Source organism: Uloborus diversus, chromosome 10 (genome assembly GCF_026930045.1).
Source record: "Uloborus diversus isolate 005 chromosome 10, Udiv.v.3.1, whole genome shotgun sequence".
Lineage (NCBI taxonomy): Eukaryota > Metazoa > Arthropoda > Arachnida > Araneae > Uloboridae > Uloborus > Uloborus diversus.
In genome coordinates, this window is record NC_072740.1 from 128,064,963 (window position 1) to 128,085,882 (window position 20,920).

Sequence of the window (20,920 nt, forward strand, 5' to 3'; positions counted from 1 at the left end):
ACACGGGAACCGAATTTTTGCGAAGCACATTCAATGTTGGAGTGTTTTCAAACAATAAATTTATTATTTTCCACAAATATAAACAAAAATCTGCTAACCTAAGGTAGCACATGTGAAAATAACATCCAATAGTCCAAAATACTAAAATATTTACAAGACATAAAAGGATTGAAATTTGAAACATTGAGAAGCAATTTCCGCAAGGTGTGAGTAAGTTCAATGTTGTCATGGTTCCAAAATAAAGTAGTTTATTAGGTATTAAAATTATGCATAAAATGAGCTAATCTAAGGAAGAGTACGAAATAACTTCCGATTGTCAAAAATACCAAATATTTACAAGATGTGAAAATATTGGAACATCAAAAACAGAAAGCAATTTTTTGCGATATTGCATATCAAAGAACAAACAGATGTTTAGAAAATTGCAATATAAAAATATTCTTGAAAAATATTTAAGCACAAGCCAAAGATTTTCTAAAGAATTAAAACAGTAAGAAAACATTTGCAAAGTTTTAACTTTTTCAAGCACTTGACAATGAATTTTTGTTTCAAACACTTTTTAAGGTTTTTTAAGGGTGTGCAAACTCTGTTTAAGCAAAAGACAGAAAAAAAAAAATCAGGCAACTTCTGAGTTTCTCATGGGTTGCTCGATTTTTGAGCATACAGTGAATGCATAACATATTTTATTTTGTGCATATTATTGGCAAAACTCTATCGTCAAAAATATAAAAAATGCAGGAACAGAACGGCCATTCGTTTTTTTATTTAAATATTCAAACTTTTATTTGCATAAATAAATCATTTTCAGTGCATATTTTGATGATTTCATTGTGCATACAATTTTGTATCTTCTTACAAATAAAGTGAGAGATGGAGACAGTGATCAGAATTTTAAACATCCGGTACTTTCGATTACAGTAATTCACCACATGAATAAGAACACAGTACTCTTTGTGTAATAAAGAATTTTATTCAAATTCATTTTCTAAATTTTTCTTCGTCAAGAATGCAAAGTGTCTGCTTTCAGTCAAAATAAAATTAATCAAATTCTACATTTTATACTTTAAAGAATTTAAAAATAAATTAGGTAATAAACAAGAGTCAAAGTTATATTCTTGATGTTAGTTCAGACCAGTGGCACAGTGAAGGGGGGCGGGGGGCAAGACAACCCCCCAGAGTCAATAATTTTCCCCACCAGAAAGTATTTCTTGCTGCACTAGTTGGTTCAGTCAAAAACTTGTGTTCAGTGTGAATAAATGGTAATACTTTAAACAAGTATGTGCATTCAAATTAAAACTTTTGCGCATATAAAGCAAAGCATTTTTGCTTTTTTGCTCAAACAAAATTTAAATTATTTAAAAACAAAAAAAAAGCAACAATGTATCATCCAAGAGAGGAAGCAGCATGACGATGGTAAACTGAATCTTTTTTAAATCTTAAGTCAAGATTCAAAAATTACTAAATTCAAGGATGCCATAGAGATGAAATAGGAATTTTATTTTCAAGTGGAGATGAAACACACTGAGACATTTAGAAAGATATGAGAATACGTAACATTTTAGCATTTTGCTAAAACTTTTCCCACAAATTTTGCTTTTATGCCAAAGAACTTTTGAACCCAGCTTGAACCCTGTGTACAGGAAACTGTCCGGGGCGATAAAAGCCTTGGCTGCTCGAATACATTCAAATCACAGCTTCTTAACAATTAAAAAGTAGTGCTATCAAAATCTCAAAGTTGTTAATGACATGATAAGCACTACTTTTTTTTAGGCAGAAACTATTGCTTCATTTGAAGAGGCTAGAAAGGAAAGAAAAAAAAATAATATATACTAATCTTTGATTGAGTAAGACATAACTCACAGATTTTTGTTTTACAAATAATGCATTAAAAATAATTTTAACAACATTTTGCAACTAATATCAAAATTTGATAGTTTAACTACTTTACCACAAAATCTGAGCACTGGTGCAAATTGAAAAACAGAAATTGTATCGTTATAATTTTGCTCCACAGTAGCCACATTCATATGAGGCTTTTATACCTTTACATTTCCCCTCTCCAACTCAAGGGAAAAAAATGGAAATTTACCATTCTTATGTGAAAAGAGCTAGTACATTGTACCCAAGAAAGTGGTTTTACCTGATATCTTTAGCGCCTATACCCAAGAGGTGAAAACACTCATTTCCTGGAGTGTATTCCGGGTAAGAACCCTGCATTTACTATGGAAGGAAGCAGAATGAAGTAATAATATATACTAATTTACCCTGGAAATAACCGGAATGCACTTTAAAGCAGGTTTTTCCCGGAATAGAAAAGCTCCATGTGAACATGGTTACTAAGTACTACAAATAGTTACATCATAAGTAATAAACCAGAATTATTATACAATTAATAGAGTTCATTGTATAATCAGCATTAACACACTGTGTATCATTAACATTAACATGATTACAACATACTGTTTTCCCACCCCAAGACTAGGGTACAAAGCAGAAAAAAAGCAGCACATTTTTGACCATCGGAAAACTCCGTAGAATTTTGAATAAAAAACAGGGTTGATAAAAATCACTATTTTTTTTAAAATATATAAAAAAACGGATTTTTATTCATTTAAATAGAATTTATTTTTAGTTTAAGATTAATTAAGTATGTTTAATACTAACAAATTAAAATGTTCAAAAAAAAAAAAAAAATAGTAGATTAGTTAAATTAGTAGAAAACATTGCTTATAATGTACGGATTTTTCCTTGCTTATTTATCTATATTGTATAAAGAATGCTTCATGTTAATTTAGATATTTTACTCCTTCAACCACAGAATTGTTAGAGAGATGAAGTAGGCAAAGGGATAACCACAATAATTTTTATTTTTCATGATTTTAGCCACATCTGGCAACCATGAACTGCAGGTGCATATCTGAGTTTGACAAAAACTTTCTTCAATATAAAGTCCCATATCCAGATGAGCACCTTTAACGCAATTCATCAAAGACAAAAATCAGACTTTTTTTCCCCTTGAATTCTTGTCCTATTAATATGCATATTTTATTTTTTAACACTGCTTTGACTTTCTGAATGTTGAAGAGGATTGTATGACAAGCTCATTTTTAAATGAATCCTTTAATAGCTTAACTCCTAACAGATAAATCCCTCTTAATTCCAAACACAAACGTCTTAGTTCATATACCCTTTACAATTTTTCCTTTCAATTTTATTCACATCGTGATTTTTTTATTTCTTGTTTGTTTCAATTTATTTTATTTAATAACTACATGAACCGTTTTATTTTCTTTTGATAAGGTTGGTTATAGTTAATATTTGCTTTTTTATTGGTTTTTTCTATTAAAAATACTCTGCACTTTATACACATTAAGTTCACCCCCCCCCCCCCTATTTGAACTTGAAAATTTATTTTTAAAAAAACATGATTTATAAATTAATGATTTTTTAAAAAATATCTACTGATTTACATTGGGTTGATTTAAATCGCTCAACCCTGATTAAAAACAAAAGTTTTGTTCTTTCAAGCATAGAAAACATTATGAAATAAAGTGTTAAAACTGTGTTTATTCCTACTAGCTTTTAGTAGGAATTATCGATACAGGGTTTAGGAAGGAATTATAGATTAGCTTTCACAATTAGATTTATTCCCACAACATTTGAAGCACAAAAACCAAACATTAAAGAAAAAGAAAAGGGAGAAAGAATAATTAATTTTTTGATTCAGTGAGAAATGTTTGACCATATCAACTTGCGATTGAATTTCAACAACTATGATACTGGAATTTAACAGGACTCCATATTTAATCATTCCCTAATTGATCTTTTGATTTTTTTCCTCATTACAAAATACTAAGTTCCTTCACTTAAGAATGTTATGCTACATATTTATTTTTTTAACACAGTCTTGTTCTTCAAAATATTTGGGTCTTACTTCTATTAAATGTTTTTCCTTTCTTTTTCGCTATACATTTTTTAAATCATGCACTAGCTGCTGAAACCAAGGAAACAGCAGTTCCAATCACAATTTGAAATTTCTTAAACTAACCCTAGCTAAGAAAAAAAAAAAAAGGTTAAAATTATCACAGATATATTTAATAAGAAATTTTAATCTTCAATGCTTGGTTTTCTTTCATGGCAATTCAATATTAAAATACATATACTACTAATTGATTGTAGTTAAATCCTTACTTATACAAAAAATACATAAAAATTATTTTCCTGACTACAATGAAGAATTTTGTTAAGTTTTTAAAGAACATTTCCTGATGATCTACTTTTGTTGTTTCAGCAGACAAAATTTTTAAGCGAACAAAGAAAAGTAATTTTGAGATAGACAGTCGTCACTCACCACTTCACACTTCAATGATAGTGACTTCGCTGTATCACTGTCCCCACCTCCTCAAATTTATTCACTAGCCTTTATAACAGTTAACTCTTAATCTTCAAAAAAGGTACAAAATATTGATTTTAAATAAGGCAAGTTTTTCTTAAAGGCTGCAGTAGAGTCAGTTGAAGGTTAGGGGGCAGGATGGATTTATGAAAATGCTGCAGAAAGTTTCAAGTATAGCTATTTGCTTTCAACCGTTAAACACTTACTGAGAGTGTATTTTACTGTATTATTGAACGAGGATAAACAAATTTGTTAACAGTGTTCAACCTTTTGCTTTTCAAACAGTAAGCCTTACTTTCAATAGCGAAATAATTCAGAGGCGAGGTGGGGGAAATATTCTCCATCATTTGCACTTATTTCCTCACCAAACATGTTACACAAAATTATAGATTAAAGATAAAGCTGTGTTAGAAATTCCTGTGTGTGTGAGTTCAATTCACAATACTAACAATGTGAGAATGTGATATTTAGAGTAACTTCTAACATGGTCAATTTTTCATATTTAATGTAAAATATTTGATAATATTTATGCAATGTTGGCTAAAAAAGTTTTTTTCTGTCTATAGAGCTCTAATTATTAACAAAACCCTACGTAATAGGTCACAAATAAGTTTCCTACTGTCTAACTAGGAAACCATTTGCTTTATAAATAAAATGTATCTCGTGAAAATTCACTTATCACGGTAGAGGCTCGAACAGATTAATTGTGATAATAGTGGGTTGAATGTATAGCTTAATATCAAATTATGTTCATTACTGTTTATACTAAAACACATGTTGACTACATGAGAAGAAGTACAAAACACACATAACTTGACCCAATACTGTCAACGAAGAAACAACATTTTACTGAACTGTTTGAAGTTAAACATTCAAAAAATATATAAATTTAACAAACATTTTCACAATAAGAAATGTGTTTAGTTCATATCTATGAAGTTTTAGTTTTATGATTTTTGGATGAAGGAGGATACAATTTCACAATCAATTTTTGTTTATCGTTGCTTTCATTCTGAAAGAAAATCAATAAAATTCTGGTATTCAATTCTGAGTAGAACCAATATGGAAGAATTTCAATACAAAAAAAAAAAAAAAAAAAAGAATAATATGCCTTGCGTGACTATAGCTAATGACATAAATGGACAATCTCATGCTCTTGTCTCCACCTGTGGGAGGAGTCATCCTTGATGAGATTCCAGAATTTTCTTGAAATTTCTATTTATTCAGTTTCTTTTTGTTTTCTAAGGATTCAAGTTTTTCTATATCAAGGGTTCCCAAAGCGAGTTCTGCGAAGTGTCCATGGCATCAATTTATACACAGGGTGAGTCTAACTCTTTGGCGAAACTTTAAGGGGTGTTAGATATGATGATAAGAAGCAAGAATCAGATGGCAGCATATGGTAGCAAATGCATTGCTGACGCATTACATACACACAAAGTACAAAGCCAGAAACTGATGGCAGCAAAACAGGCCCCAAATTAATTATGAAAAGATGAATTTACACAATATTTTAGTTTTTAAGAAAGTTTTAGAGCGGTTATTGAAATTTGCACACTGCAGCTGTAATACAAGCATCCCAAAGACAATCACTCACTGTCATGATAACAAGCAATTTTGACAAACTTTCATCGATTGCCATTCCTTTGTTGTGATGCGTGTATTAGAGATACTACAGGTTGTAACTTTTAACAATTGCTCTAAACTTTTCTTAAAAACTAAAAAAATGATGTAAAATAGTCTTAGTATGTAAACTTTTGACCTGTTTTGCATTTATCAGTTTCTGGCTTTGTGTGCATGTAGTGCATTAGCATTGCATTTCCAACCATATGTTCCAAAAAGATTTTATCTTCTTCTCTTTTCTAACACCACTTAAAGTTTGACTCTAGATTTTAGACTCACCCTGAATAATATGGAACAGGGATAAAATGATGTGCCAAAGGAATATTGAACTTCTTCAAAATGTGTGGTGAATCTGAAAAGTTTAGGAACCCCTGTTCAATATTGTTTCCACTCTCTATCTGTAGGTATGGCCAATTCTCTGGGAAAGGTGCACATGTTTCGTCCAATGCTCATAGCATCCTTAGAAAAAAATTTCCATTTAATGCATCTCTAAAATATGTTTTTACAATGCCTCAAGTTTCCTAATATCAACCAAGTAGCTTTTTTGTTTGACTGCATACATTAATGTTTCTTGCACTGTTAACACTTGTCCCCAGCATTTAATGTCATTACTGTTGAACAGTTTTGACAGGCTTTCATGACACTAAGGGCAACTAGCAGCTCAAATAACTTTCAGTTTTAGTAGCAGCACTCATAACTTTGAAATTAAAAGGAGAATTTTATGTGTAGAAATTTCAATTTTCCCTGATTAGGTGCATTTAATATTAAAAAAAAAAAAAAAAAAAGAAAAAAAGAAAAATATTTAGGGAGCTGTTGTTACTATCCTTACTCATAATGTTGTTAACTTTTTTTCTTTTATGCATATATTAAGTGAATCTTTGTTCAAAATATGTAAAATTTTAAAGATAGAGACAAATAAATGCCCTAATCGAACTTTTGGGTTTTTTTTTGTTTGATATTATTATCTAACGTGACAACCACGAACCGCCTATTATTTTCTTTTATGTATAAGAAATAGGTACTTGAATTATGTTTCTTACCTAACTAATCCAGTTTTATGTTGATTACAAATATAATAGTAGGTAATAGGGAGTTTATTTTACCAATTTTTTTTTTCAACAATGATTATAAGTTAAATCACTGGCAGCAACACCTAAAATTTGTTTAAATCTTATGAATTTTTTACCTGTGCATTTTTTTTATCAAAAGGAAGCTATTAAAGCGGTGCCCCATAAGAAATTCAAAAATTTTTTATGAGCTGTATATTATATCATTGAGTATATACTTTTAAAATATGAACCACAGTTAAAATGTCATCAATATTCACCTTTTCGGCTCCAGGCTTTTTGTAATCTCCCAGAGCCGAACGCTTTATAGGCTACTAAGGCTCTTGCGCCAATAAACCCAATGGAACAGATGTTCTGGAGAACAAAATCATTTCATCTGCAAGACCCTTGAACTTTATTCTGAAAAGTAAATGCACACATTAGTTTACTTTCAGAATGTTATCAAATACTGAGAATTCTATTAAATATACATTTTCTTTATTATGTACTTCAGGAATAATAATATAAAAACCATTTTTGTACTGTAAAAAATACAGACGATGCATCCTTATATGTGCAGGAAAAAAAGTCCAGTAAGCAATACACAGTGGCAAATATCCAGTTAAAGATATGGTATCTCTCACTATTAATACTAAGTATAATGTGACATAATACTGACTGAAACTAGAAATTTCGACCTGTTTCTAGACAATGACCGATTCTTACTCATTCATAATCACAGGTGCCACTGGCACAGCCACAGGAAGGGCTACTTCTACATATCTGAACAGCATTCTTCTGCAACTCAGTTTCTTCTGCGACATATGGCGCAAATTTAGGAGTAATCTGCTTTCAGGTAATACCCGTAAAAAACTTATTAAGAGAAACTGGTTTAAACATGGAAGCACGTAACTAAGCAATGTGCTCTAGTTTTGAGTAAACTTTTAATGCAAACATTTAATTCATATTCAGGCAACAATTCAATGCCGAAAACTTGCTCCTGATTTTATTAACTGAATATAGTTTCTCTTGTCACTTTTCAAATGTATTTACCAATTTTAAATCTCAGATGCTGAACTAAAAAAAGAAAAGTGTTCCCCAAAGTAAATAACTATGTTAACTTTTTGTAATTTTAATTTGATTTTTATTTAGAGTATAATTTGAATGCTCAACTGAATATGTTAGGCAATTATGTGGTAATTAATGAAAAGCTATTGTAACAATTGTTGAAAATTCCCAGAAATATGCTTAACAGCAAAATATCATCTTTAAATTGAGCTTCAAAAGTTAAAACAATTCTATACCTTTTGGAATAGGTACTGGATTAAAAATCTTAAAATATAGGAAAAAACACAGAAAGCAAAAAACCAATAGAAAAAACTAAAGGTAGTAAAGGTGGTTCTTTCAAAAGGTATAATATCTACATTTTACAAAAAACTACATTATTTAGGTATCATTTTTACACATTTAGTTACAAATCCGGGAAATGAATTGAAAGTAGTTCATAATAGTGTATTGCTTTTTAGTCATTGAGTTCTAAGTAAATGCAGCATCTTCCAGTATTAATACACTTTGCATTCCCCCCCCCCCCCCCGGTGTTTATGAGAAAGAAAAGTCTTTCCCTATTTGTAAGCTCTTCAATACAATATTGAAAGAAGGGACGAGCTGTGCTTTCAGTTCTTCCTGTTCAATATCATTGGCGGACAAAAAGTACAGTAGAATACCTGTTTTCTAAGATTAACTTTCAACAACTTGGGGTATCTTTAAAAAAGCACAAATGAAACATTTTGCTTTTATTTTGGAATATTTCTTTTCCTTTTTTGTACTTCCCAGGAAACACACAAAATGCAGGAAATTCATAAATAACAAACTTACAATCCGGGTTAAGTTAACATTATTAGTAAACAGAAAAATTTGAACCTGACGAAAAAAACATTAAAATGTAGGAAACATGTAGATTCCGGGGGATGCAAAATCAGGATTTCACTATTACTGTAGAAACTGGAAGATAAGTTGGATTGCCACCAAGAGCTGCGGTGAGGGGCGCATTTTGTTAAACTCAGGACTTAAGTTGGGCTCTAAATAATTTTAACAAAAAAAGCTAAAATTGGAAAATTAGCTTTGGCAAAACACTAAAATATTGAAGATCAATGAATGTGTCAATATCTTTTTCTTTTTTTTACACCTCAATGTGGTTTTTTTTTCAATTAATAAGACTAATAACTAAATTCTAAAATTCAGCCATGATATCTTTAAAGAAATAAATACACGGCAGTTATTTTCCTTTTCCAATTTGACATGAAAATTTAAAATTCTACAAATCATTCAGAGAACACAAGCTTGATTTTCGAATGATACAAGCTTCCTCTTCTTAATAATGCATTTATTGAGGGGTTATACTGTTTGTTAAGACTAAAAAAAACATCTTAGGAAAGATTTAGTTGAAGTCGTATTTCCTCTTTCATGCATGGTTTTTACACTATTATTAGGCATTCAAGCAAAAAAAGTCTTGCTTGATTTTTCTAGTTGAGATTGTATATTCGCATTTTGGGAAAATTGCGTCTATAGCAGAAACCATTGTCAAACTCGGGGCACACCTAAATAAATTTTTTGGAGGGCAGAAATTATAAATTTGCTGAATGGAACTCTAAATTTTGTCAAATGATAAAATATGGTTAGGTATTTTCAGTAAATTACCACCCATTAGCCAGGGCTAAAGCAGAAATACGTGAAATACACCGCCAGCTCAGTCATTTCCAGCCGAGGACTGCAGTTTCGTGCTTCTTAGCACTCATCAGCCCGGCATTGGAAAGTGACTGAGCTGGAGATGGAAAACCTCTTAAGCACGAAACTGCAGTCCTCGGCTGGAAATGACAGAGCTGGCGGTGTATTTCACGTATTTCTGCTTTAGCCCTGGCTTATGGGCGGTAATTTACTGAAAATACCTTGCCTCGCGTTCAATCTTTGAGTTGAACCAAACCATTGCTTCGGTCACTCGTCTGGTCTGCTAGCTTTATATTAGCTACCAGTTTGTTTGGCACTCATGGCTTCCTTAAGAGGTTTTCCATCTCCAGCTCAGTCACTTTCCTATGCCGGGCTGATGAGTGCTAATAAGCACGAAACTGCAGTCCTTGGCTGGAAATGACTGAGCTGGCGGTGTATTTTATGGTTAGGTATACCTAACGTAAAGGTACATTCCGTCATTTGAAAATTGCAATGATCTCTCCTAATTTAATTTGGCGAATTGTCAGACAAAATTTTAAGAATGAGAAAATTTTTGGCAGCTCCCAGTGATCTCCCATGACCTCTCATGGAGCACCTCTGGTCACACTGCTTCATGATCAGAAATTTTATTTCTATTTAAGGCACTGAGGATATAACATGTGAAAAGAAGTTTTTTAACTTAGTAATGTAATATAGATACACAATTTTCCAACTTGAACTTTGCTATTTGGTTGAAAGTAAAAACTTTTGCAAAAAGATAAAATCCATGGTCTTGCCATAGGTTAGGAACAGACATATGCATAATTGGGATGTTGTTGACTAAGGTCATACCAAAGAGATGTTTGTGGCCAGTTATAGAATTCAAAAGTGATATAATTAGCATTTAAAAGAAATATTATCATGGAAAGTTAAATGCTTTCCTTCAAAATAATTTTTAGTTAGTAGCAAGATGATAGAAGAGTAAAAATTCTTGTTTTAATTTAGTATTTGGTATTGCCATTTGTTTTATAAATAACACTGGTCTGCATGAAAATCGACCCTGACACAATTCCTGCCGATTCTTATGTAAAATGACATAATGAATCCGAATATGAATCCTGTTTCTCCCCATCACCCACCATTTCTGGGGTAGCTCCACCACATATTTTTATCACTTTTCGAATGTAATTTTATGAATTGGAGTGATGAAAAAATATTTTTCAGCCTTTAAATTCCTCTTGAGGGTCTAAAGAGGTGAAAAGTACTAAAACCTGAACATTGTAGCCAATAGATAATTTTTTTGGGGGTGGAGGGGGAGGAGGATGACTTGCCGCTTTAAATTGCAACAAAATCATTAAAAATTATCAATTTTTTTCCCCCGCAAATATATCATTTTTTTTTAGCTTCCAATTTGATTTTAAAACACAAGCACTTTAAATAAAGTATGGAGGACCAAATCCACCAAATATGCATAGAAAAAATTACTATTACCAATTTAAATAGGTGCAAATAGTGTTTGGTGTTTTTTTTATGGGGAGTAAAAAGGGTTCATGAAAACAAAGATTTTAAAAATAAGAAAAATTTAAATAACACATTGTCGGGCATATTTTTTTTTATAACTGAGGTAAATTATAATATATGTTAATTAAGGTAAAATATCTTCATTTGGTGCTTGCTTTTCTTTTGTACCCTGAAGTAGAAGTTTCCTGTATATCCAAGTCCAGCAGTACTCTGCCAACATGTTTCACATTCAACTTATCATAAAATCTTCTCTCAAACTTCATAATGTCTTGATGGAACTGTTCCCCATGTTCACCTGAAACTGCACCTAAATTGTCAGGGAAGAAGTCCAGGTATGAGTGCAGGAAATGCACTTTCAGCGACATGTTACACCCTATGTCCTTGCATGCCGACAGCAATTCCTTGACATGAGCGACGCTATCATCATTTTTGTGATTTCTCCAAGTGTTCTGACACACATTTTTGAAAGCAAGCGAAGCTTGCTTTTCTTTTTGGTCCAGGTAGTTGATAAATGTCGAATCTTCAAAACAGTTGTCGACTGTGTGACCCCATGAAAACTCCTTCCTTAATTTTAGCCTCACTAATGCGAGGAAATTTGGTGGTGCATAGGGAGTTTCTTTTTGTGTCTAATAAAAAAAAAAAAAAAAAAAACTTAAATGCATCACCTATCTTGTCTGTTGCTTTCATAAACTGTTTGAAGAATCCCAGTTTGATGCTGGTCTTCGATACGATGAACATCTACTTCAAAATACAAAAGGAAAGCAAGTACCAAATGAAAGCACTTAATTATAAATAAAATAAATATGCCCCTCAATGTGCTATTTAAGTTGATTTTATTTTGAAAATATTTTATTTTCATGAATCCTTTTTACCCCCATTAAAAAAAAAAGAAGAAAATGAAATAAACCAAAAATCAACTATTTTCAATGATTTTGTTGATAATTCAAGCAGAACCCTCCCCCCCCCCCCCCAAAAAGTACCACCTTTCTACAAATGCTCATATTTTTGCACTTTTTACTTTTTTATTTTTTAGGAAGTTGAAAGCGAAAATAATCAATTTCCATCCCACCAGCTCTTAAAATGATCAAAGAAAGATGAAAATAGGGGGAGAGGGACTCCCCCAGAAACAGTGGGTGATGGGGAAAAAAATGGGGTTCATATTTGGATTCAGGAGGTCATTTTAAATAAGAATCAGATAGAATGGTATCAGGGCTCGAAACTTTATTTTTTGCAGATCAGTGTAATCATCAGATTAAATTCTACAATCACTAAAAATACTTCAGTAAAATACTTCAGTAATATGCATATGTAATAAAATAAATTTCAACAAAAAACTGCTGAGAAAATTTGAACTGTTTCTGAACTCTAAATACTTGTGGCATCTCCTATAATGGCTAATGTTAAATTATGGGTTCAATAAACCCTCTTAAAATTAGAAGTAAGAAGATTTTGGAACAGACTCAAGTCAAATATTATGAGAAACTTTGACATTTAAATAAAAAAATATTAAATCCTTATTCACAATGAGTGGTTTCAAATCTATTTTGGGAGGGGCCAGGGTCCCTTTGGCTCCCCCTTTAAATATGTCCTTGCTACTAATCTTGAGTGATATTGGCTTAATGGCCACATTATGCACCTCTTGCTAATAATAATAGAATACTAAATAATAGAATACTTTATTTTATTTATGTTATAGTATTATTTAGTTTTGCATTAATAAATATACATATCCTACCTTAAAAGTTTTCCTTGGGAGATTCTTCATTAATCTTTTTTTCTTGAAAAAAAAAAAAAGCAAAATATTTACATTAATAATTCAATCTGTAGTAGGTATTCTTACAACATTTTAATTAAAACAAAATTCCTGAAATTTATCACAAAAAATTGTTGCCATTTTCATGCAGCATCTTGCTGGGATTAAACTAGGATTGGGAGAAATGGAACAACGAGTTTAACAACACATACATTCAACAGACCCTCCCCCAAGCTTGGGTGGAAGGGCTCGGCACCCTACTTGCCCTCTGATTCTTAGAATGTGCCCAACTTGCTGTTTTATCAGTAAAACAGCGCCCTGATTGCTTTTTTGTTCAGGCACTGGCACCCTTTTGGTTTGAGATTCTTACTAGGAAAAGGAAGGGAGCCAGGATCCTCTCCCCTTGTTTTCCTAAAATGTCTTTCTTCTAAGTGAAAATAGCGAATATCTGCCCCTCCACCTCTATTCCCAACTTGGATTGCCATTTTGAATATGAGAAAAGCATGTTTTTCCATTATCAGATACCACAAGGGATAAAAAGTGGCCTGGGCATTGTAGAGACTAAACATAGTTTTTCCAAGGACTTTTCACTTTGGGAACACTATTGATAAGCCAGTACTGAATTTCCAGAATCACATTCTTACTCCTTGCCTCAGGGTTTGCATCCCTTCTTATTTAACAATGGGGGGGGGGGGGGAGAGGGGGCTGTTTACATTGGTTTCCAGGGAAGAATACTGGCTGTCTTCCAATTCTTCCTTATCTCTTCATGACAAGGGAAGTGTTTCTTTGTCCAATTGACACGTGTTTTAAGATAATTCTAACTCTTCTCTTCCAGCTAGATAAGCATTAAGTTAGCTCTGCATTTTATAACCTTTCATTAAAATTTAAGTTTTTAATAGTGCTTTTACATTTTGAATTAGAATTAATCGGGTGCAGTGGTGCATCGCAAATCCACCGAACTAAATTCCGTTTTTTTCTTGGTTCAAAAAATTACGATTGTATTTTTGCTCAATATACTTCATATTGTGTACTACTGAAAAAATAATAAGAAATATCGTAAAACCGAAAGCAGATGCTAAAAGATTGCAGATTTACATCAAAACACTAACATTTCACGTGACACGTGTCATCAAAGAAACACGAAAATAACAAAGCATTCAGCATGTAAAAGCCAAATATGGATGATTTTGGACATATCAATTGAAAACAAATGACTTAGCTATTGAGAACAAATACAAAGTGCTTTCAAACTGGCACTTGTTTATTGGTTTTTGTTTTTCTTGTGGTGGTAGTTAGTCCTATGAGTAATAATTAGTTTTTGATTTAAAAAGTTTAAGTTACAACTAATAACAGCTGAAAGAACTAGTTACCTTTTTTTTTTTAAATGATTATTTACTATTCAATTGCCCTAGGAAGGAATTCATGAATAGTTCGAAGTTCTTAATGTTGCAATAGTAAGACATTTGAACCCAGGAATAACAGAATATATCCTACGACTATATCCGGTACAGATGTGATATACCCCCCCCCCCCCCCCCCATTGGGCGACATCTGATTTTTTGCACAAAATTGAAATATTTTTTCTCGCCAATGAGACGATAAATTTTTTAAGCATATCATCCCTGTCGAAACTAATCTGTGCTTGGCAACCCAAAGGCAATCTTAGATCTGTTCAAACTTGTTTATTTGTTATGTTTCACGCAGGAGATATTCTTGTTTTTTTCGTGCAATATACCTTACAAGAAAGCTTATTTTGTGTTAGTTTAAATTTAGTAGTTGTCTTTTGATGAACAAATATTAGAAAATGCCAGTTTTTTTCAAACTTGAACATTAATTAAAAGTAAATTCCAACTTTGTTTGTATCTGTAAGGCAACCATTGTCATATGTTGTTTTGTTTCAGACTGAGTGTGAGGATTTATACCATAAAAAAGCAGAGTTTTTTTTTTTTTTTAGAATTCAAAATAAAAAAAAAAAAATAAAAAAAAAAAACTCTCACTTCCAAAATTCTTTGTTTTCACAAAATCTTGATGGTTTCTTGTATGTAAATTAATTTTATAAAAATAGTACGGTTATTTTATTCTAAAAGTTAATTCTTATCGATGCCACAAATTTAGACATATTCTATAAACGTGCTTCCTTTCGGCACTGAATTCCTGAAAATAAGTTGACTCTAGCATTTTATAAAAATATGAAGGTGTTATTTCATATAAAATATAATAGGTATTTTGAAAGCATATCTGGATAGCAAATTAATGAATGGTATTTTTGTATTGTTTTATGTTTGGGATGTTTTGTTGAGACATTTCTACTTTTCATACATCGAAATTTGAGTAACTAAGTGCTTTTTTTGGCTGAAATAGTTATTGATTATCGGGGATGTTTTCCGCTGTAAACATCGCAATTTGTGAATCGCTTTGCTCTTTTTAGCAGAGTATGAGAAAAGTTTTTGTTCAATGAAATGCATGTTGGAAAATAGCTTTTATTTCTATTGGTACATATTTCATTGGTGAGCTGTTATTGTAATTTGTTAATTTAAGCATTTAAATACTTGCTAGTAATTTTTCTTTCTGTAAAAAAACTTTCTAGATTCTGGTATTTTTGAAACGTATATTTGCGATGTTTTTTGTTGTGGTTTAGAGACGTACCGAGTACTCAGCCTTTCACTACTCGGCCGAGTACCGAGTACTCGGCCGAGTTACCAAGTACCAATTATGTTTTAAGAAGAACCACCGACACACATGTGATGAATTTTGAACTTATTGGAATAGTAGTACAGACCTCCTGGTCCATATAATAGTTTTTAAAACTAAATTCCTGCGGAAATTTAACTACGTATTACATAAACAATTTTGTTTGTGTCAAAAATTTTACAAAAAAATTATTTTTAAAAATTAAAAATAAATAAATAAAAAGGTATGATTAATCAAGTTGGAATTAAAACAAATAACAGTAAAATCCCTCTAATGCGGACACTAACAGGACAATTTTTTTTTGTCCCGCAATAGAGAGGTGTCCGCAGGACAGGGGTTTAATAATGTTATTTGCATTGGAACTGGGGAATTTAAAATTGTCCGCATAAGAGAGGTGTCTGTTAGGAGGGGTTTCACTGTATACCAATCACAGTTGTAGTCCGCCAAACATAAATAATTTTTAAAAGCAGATAAAAACAAATGTGCAGGAACACTGCAGAACACGTGTTTCTGCCCCCCTCCTTTCCCATTACAAGGAATGTCTTTTTCAGTGCATAACATGTGAGTTAAAGAATGTAAAGATATTTGACAAAAAAAATTCGAATTTTGTCGGATGCCTTTAAATCCACGAGCTCCCATTTTGTGCATTGAAAAAGGAATTCCTTGTAAAGCCAAAACACGTGTCTGCAGTGTTCGGTGCACTGTGCTTTTAAACGTTGTTATGTTTCCTTTTATTTTTTAAGCAAAGGGTATTTTTATATTTTTTATAACTAATTTTTGTTTGTAACAAAAATCTATTTTTAATATAAAAATATAAAATAAAAATATCCTAACCTTTTTGCATAATTTCTAATAATAAGTTTTATTTACTTTGGGGACATTAAAATAAAGATTTATTCTATTGAAGCATTACAAACTGCATTACTCTCATAATTTAAATTTGACTTATAAATTGTAATTTTAAATGAATTGCAGAATATAATGCTTGCTCTTTTTTTTTAGACATTTTAGTATCTGTGTTGGACAATATTCAATTTTCTGCAACTACTCGGTATTGGCCGAGTATCTGATCAGAATTTGGCCAAGTACCGAGTACTTGGCAAATTGGGCCGAGTACCGAGTAGTTACCAAGTACTCGGTACGTTTCTATTATGGTTTTATGTTGTTTTTTATATATATAGTATTCTGAAGTGCTTTGATCATGTTTTTTCATCTGAATTTTTCCTGTTGGCGCTAAAAAAGCATCGTTAAGAACGATGTATGACATATGTCGTCATACATCGTTTTCCTTGGCGACGCTTTCTTGGCGCCGACAGGAAAAAGTCGCCAAGGGTGGGAGTATATGACATTAGTTCCCTATATCCACTAATGCCTTGAAGCAAAAAACATGCCTTTTAGTTTCAAAAAAATGCCCTTTTTTAATCCTGGGGGAAGCTCAGTATTCAACATCAACACCCCCCCTCCCAATCTCATACTCAGAACATTTGCAAACCTGCTTATAAAACTGCACATTCATAACAGTCAAATTGAAGATATTGACCATCAGAGGCCATTATTTCTGCAATAAAAAAACAGCCATTTCCTCTCCCCCCCCTTTAAATAAAGATATCACCCCTTTACAATATTTCAATCAATTATGTCACATCAACTTGACACTCTTCTCAGACTTTTCATTTGTTTCAGCAAGTATTGACCTTATTTTTTTTGCAAAGGTTTGTTATTGCAAAACATCGGCAATTCCTACTGTCAAAGGTTAATTCACACATCAGTCATTTCCTCCTCTAATGAAACAAGAACAAAGAGGAAGGGGCATTTAATTATCCGATCATACAACAAGCACACGACAGTGGGACATCCAATGTAGAATTTTTTTTCTAGGAAACAAAATGATTTAGATAGTGTAGGGAAAGTGGAGCAAAATGAAATGATGCAATATTTATTCTGCTTTTAGTGCCACCTATCTGGTAATTAACTATGTAGTAGCACATGCAGTTTATTCGAGTTAGGAAAAAATACCACCGAAGATAAAAGCACATAATACAGGCAATCTTCAAAAATTGATACTCATATTGTAATACAGTTATACTCTCGAGTATCGCAGACTAAGGTGGCACAGAAACCGCATGAATGAAAACATGAATAACACTTTCACATACATTTAATCTATAGCTACAAACAAGAACATTGAATGTAAAAAATATACCTTAAAGGTCAAAGCTAAAAAAACAATGACGTAATTATAAAACACCTATTCCAGACAAATATCAGTAGCACTGCTCTTCGGATTGATGTCAGGACTTCTCCCTCACCCCGACTAGCTGACACAAACAAGCAAAGTTGTAAAAACAAAACAACTGACTTAAGATGTTAATTTCTTTTAAAGAAGCAAACTATTATTAACAATTAGGGCTATATTTTACAATATTATTGATTTATTGCTTATGGAAGCACCAAAGAAAAGCACAAACATTTTTCTGCAAAATTAGCAGAACCCTTCTTAAGCCGATTTCCCTAATTTCATCTTCAAAAAAAAAAAAAAAAAGTTCCAAAAACTATTGACTTACACAAAAAATATAGGTTATTTCGATTTTAGATTTCTTTTTTCAGAGTAAATAATTTGTGAAACGTCCATGCTAAGTCAAATAAGGTTCAAGCTTGCACAAATGCTTCCAACAGGTAATGATTGAAACTTTTTCACAAATAATAACAAGGATAATTTATTAGAAAATTTTAATGCATGGAATTGGTACCTAAAAGTGGCTGATATTTGATTTTTTCTAAGTGGAGCAAATCATGAGAATGCCATCCTTTCCAATCATGAGATCCTTCAAGTTTTTAAAAAAACATACGCACACACAGAATTAGGGTGAATATGTCCCGTCTAGCCACTGCCATTTGGGGTAAAAATTATTCATCATTTTAACAAAGTATTTAAAAAAGGTTGATTCTGCACATGAGCACCTTTTTTCACTTCCCATGTTCATTTATCCAACAGCTGGCAAATAAGACTTAAGGATTTGATGTAAAATTTGAAAACATGTTTTTTAAATTCTAAGAATGACATAACAAAGATTATTAGAAAATATAATTATTACATAACAAAAAAACTGCCTGAGATTCAGAACTTCATTTTGTTTGATGAGCAATTTCTACCTGGGGTTTTAGCCCGTGAGCCTCAAGAATCTTTCAAAAATGGCATTATGGCTAAAATGTTTCCAGAACCCCGCTTTAAACATTGACCCATTGTCCTGTTTTCTGTGCAAAAATGCAGCCCATTAACACTACTCATTTTGATAAATTAAAAACTATCCCCGTTGGACTCTCCTTTGATCGAGACTATACCTATTCAATCCTTTAAGTTTGGTATACCACATCTGTCAGCCCTCCTTTGAACCCTTTCTAATACAGAAATATAGATTTCTTGAGATAGGGAGACTGAAATTGCACAACATACTCCATATGAGGTTTTACCACCAAACGTCTGCAAAAAGGCAGAACCTTCTTAGAATGGAGTCTCTTGAAATGCATACAATTTTTAGTGAAAGGAATTAAGAAACAAAGGTAACACGTAGTCGTAAAACGAAAACTTTAGAGTCAACAAAGAAAAAAAAAAGAAAGACTTAATATGTAAACTACTATTTTCAACTTCAGGGAAGAATGATTCTATCGAAATATGTCCCGAAATATTGATGCCGATGAACACAGTAAATTTACTAATCACATAATACTTAAAGAGAAAAATAAAGAAAAGTGACAATTACTTTCTTTTCTGCCAATATTGGGAGAGAGAAAATGAATCCAAAATAACCTTATGCTGGATTTAACAAACTTATATATAAACATTCACCTCGGCACTCAGAATCGTCACAGAACAAGTGTTAACGCTTCTCCGAAGGCACTAACAAAAGAAAAACTGCCAACGTCTCTGACCAATAGAGAGAAACCAGTTTTTGACAAGTCGGCTACTTAAGCGTGAAAACAAACGTACTTTTCTATTGGGAACGGAAAATAACTATAGGTAGCGCTTTAACTAGGATAAAAACCACCACCAGCTTGTGTTCTACAATGTTCTGCTACGCTATGAAGCTAGCAATGAATCATTACATTTCTACTTGTTTTTAGTGATATTCTTGCCTTCTTTTCATATTTTGTACTAGGTTTGTGAAGATGTGGTTATTCTTAATGCATTAATTATTCATAAACTGTAGATTTATTGTTTTTTTCCTATTTTGATTTGGAGTATTAGTATTTGTTGCACGTCCATTCATTGGCTCTTTACAATTTACAATCATTTATGTTTTTTTTATTTATAACTTTGACTTTGATCTATTGTCTACTACCTTCCCCTTGTCACTGTTGGTGTTTATTTATATACGAGAATATTGCATATTATTATTAGCGCTGATTGATCTAATTGTTTTCTTGCCGATAACTACCAAGTAACCTTTAAAAATGTAGCTAAAATATACTTGTATCATAGCAGATCCTAGTAATTTAGCACTATATACTACTCAGGGTCAGTTTTCCGAGTGATTCACGTTGCAAAATATTTTCCCTACTAGCAAAATTTCTTGCATCAACCTTGACAGATCTTGATGTCATACTGACCGGTCTAGGAAGATTGGGCGCCGTAAATTGGGCGCCGCATATTGGGTGCCGGGAACTTTGAGCGCCGAGCATTTTGGGCCCCAGGAACTTTGGGCGCCGAGCAGTTTGGGCGCCGGGAACTTTGGGCGCCGAGCATTTTAGGCGCCGGGAACTTTGGGCGCAGAGCATATTTTGCCCAGTATTCCCGGTGCCTAAAATGCTCGGCGCCCAATGTTCCCGGCGGCGAACTTTGAAACGCCCTCAATGCTTACCTTACGGTAGCTACCGGTTAGTTAATCACGTGACAGCTAATGATCACATGCTTCAATCAACTGCTTAGAATGGTAACCGGTTGATCATAGAACACTGCGGTTAGTTACCGGTCGACCGGTGCTTGCGTTCGACGAGCTCAACTAGTAGCTACCGGTTAATCGATCACGTCACGTCTAATGATCATGTACTTCAATCAACTAATCAACATATTAATACGGTAACCGTCTGATGATAGAACGCAGCGGTTAGCAACCGGTTACTCAGTGGTCGACCGTTTAGGATCGCCGAACAAAACCAATTACAGTACATTGGCGAAATGAGAAATAAAAACGA

The 20,920-nt window shown here is 32.5% G+C and overlaps 1 long non-coding RNA gene across 1 annotated transcript; it reads right to left on the reverse strand.

The window, feature by feature from the left end:
* Positions 1 to 1,363: 1,363 nt before the first annotated feature.
* Positions 1,364 to 19,621, reverse strand: LOC129231627 (uncharacterized). The gene is made up of 4 exons (XR_008581277.1): positions 19,489 to 19,621; positions 13,019 to 13,060; positions 7,341 to 7,479; positions 1,364 to 1,798 (listed from the first exon to the last, which is right to left on the reverse strand). It is a non-coding gene; the product is annotated as an uncharacterized LOC129231627 (long non-coding RNA).
* Positions 19,622 to 20,920: the final 1,299 nt, after the last annotated feature.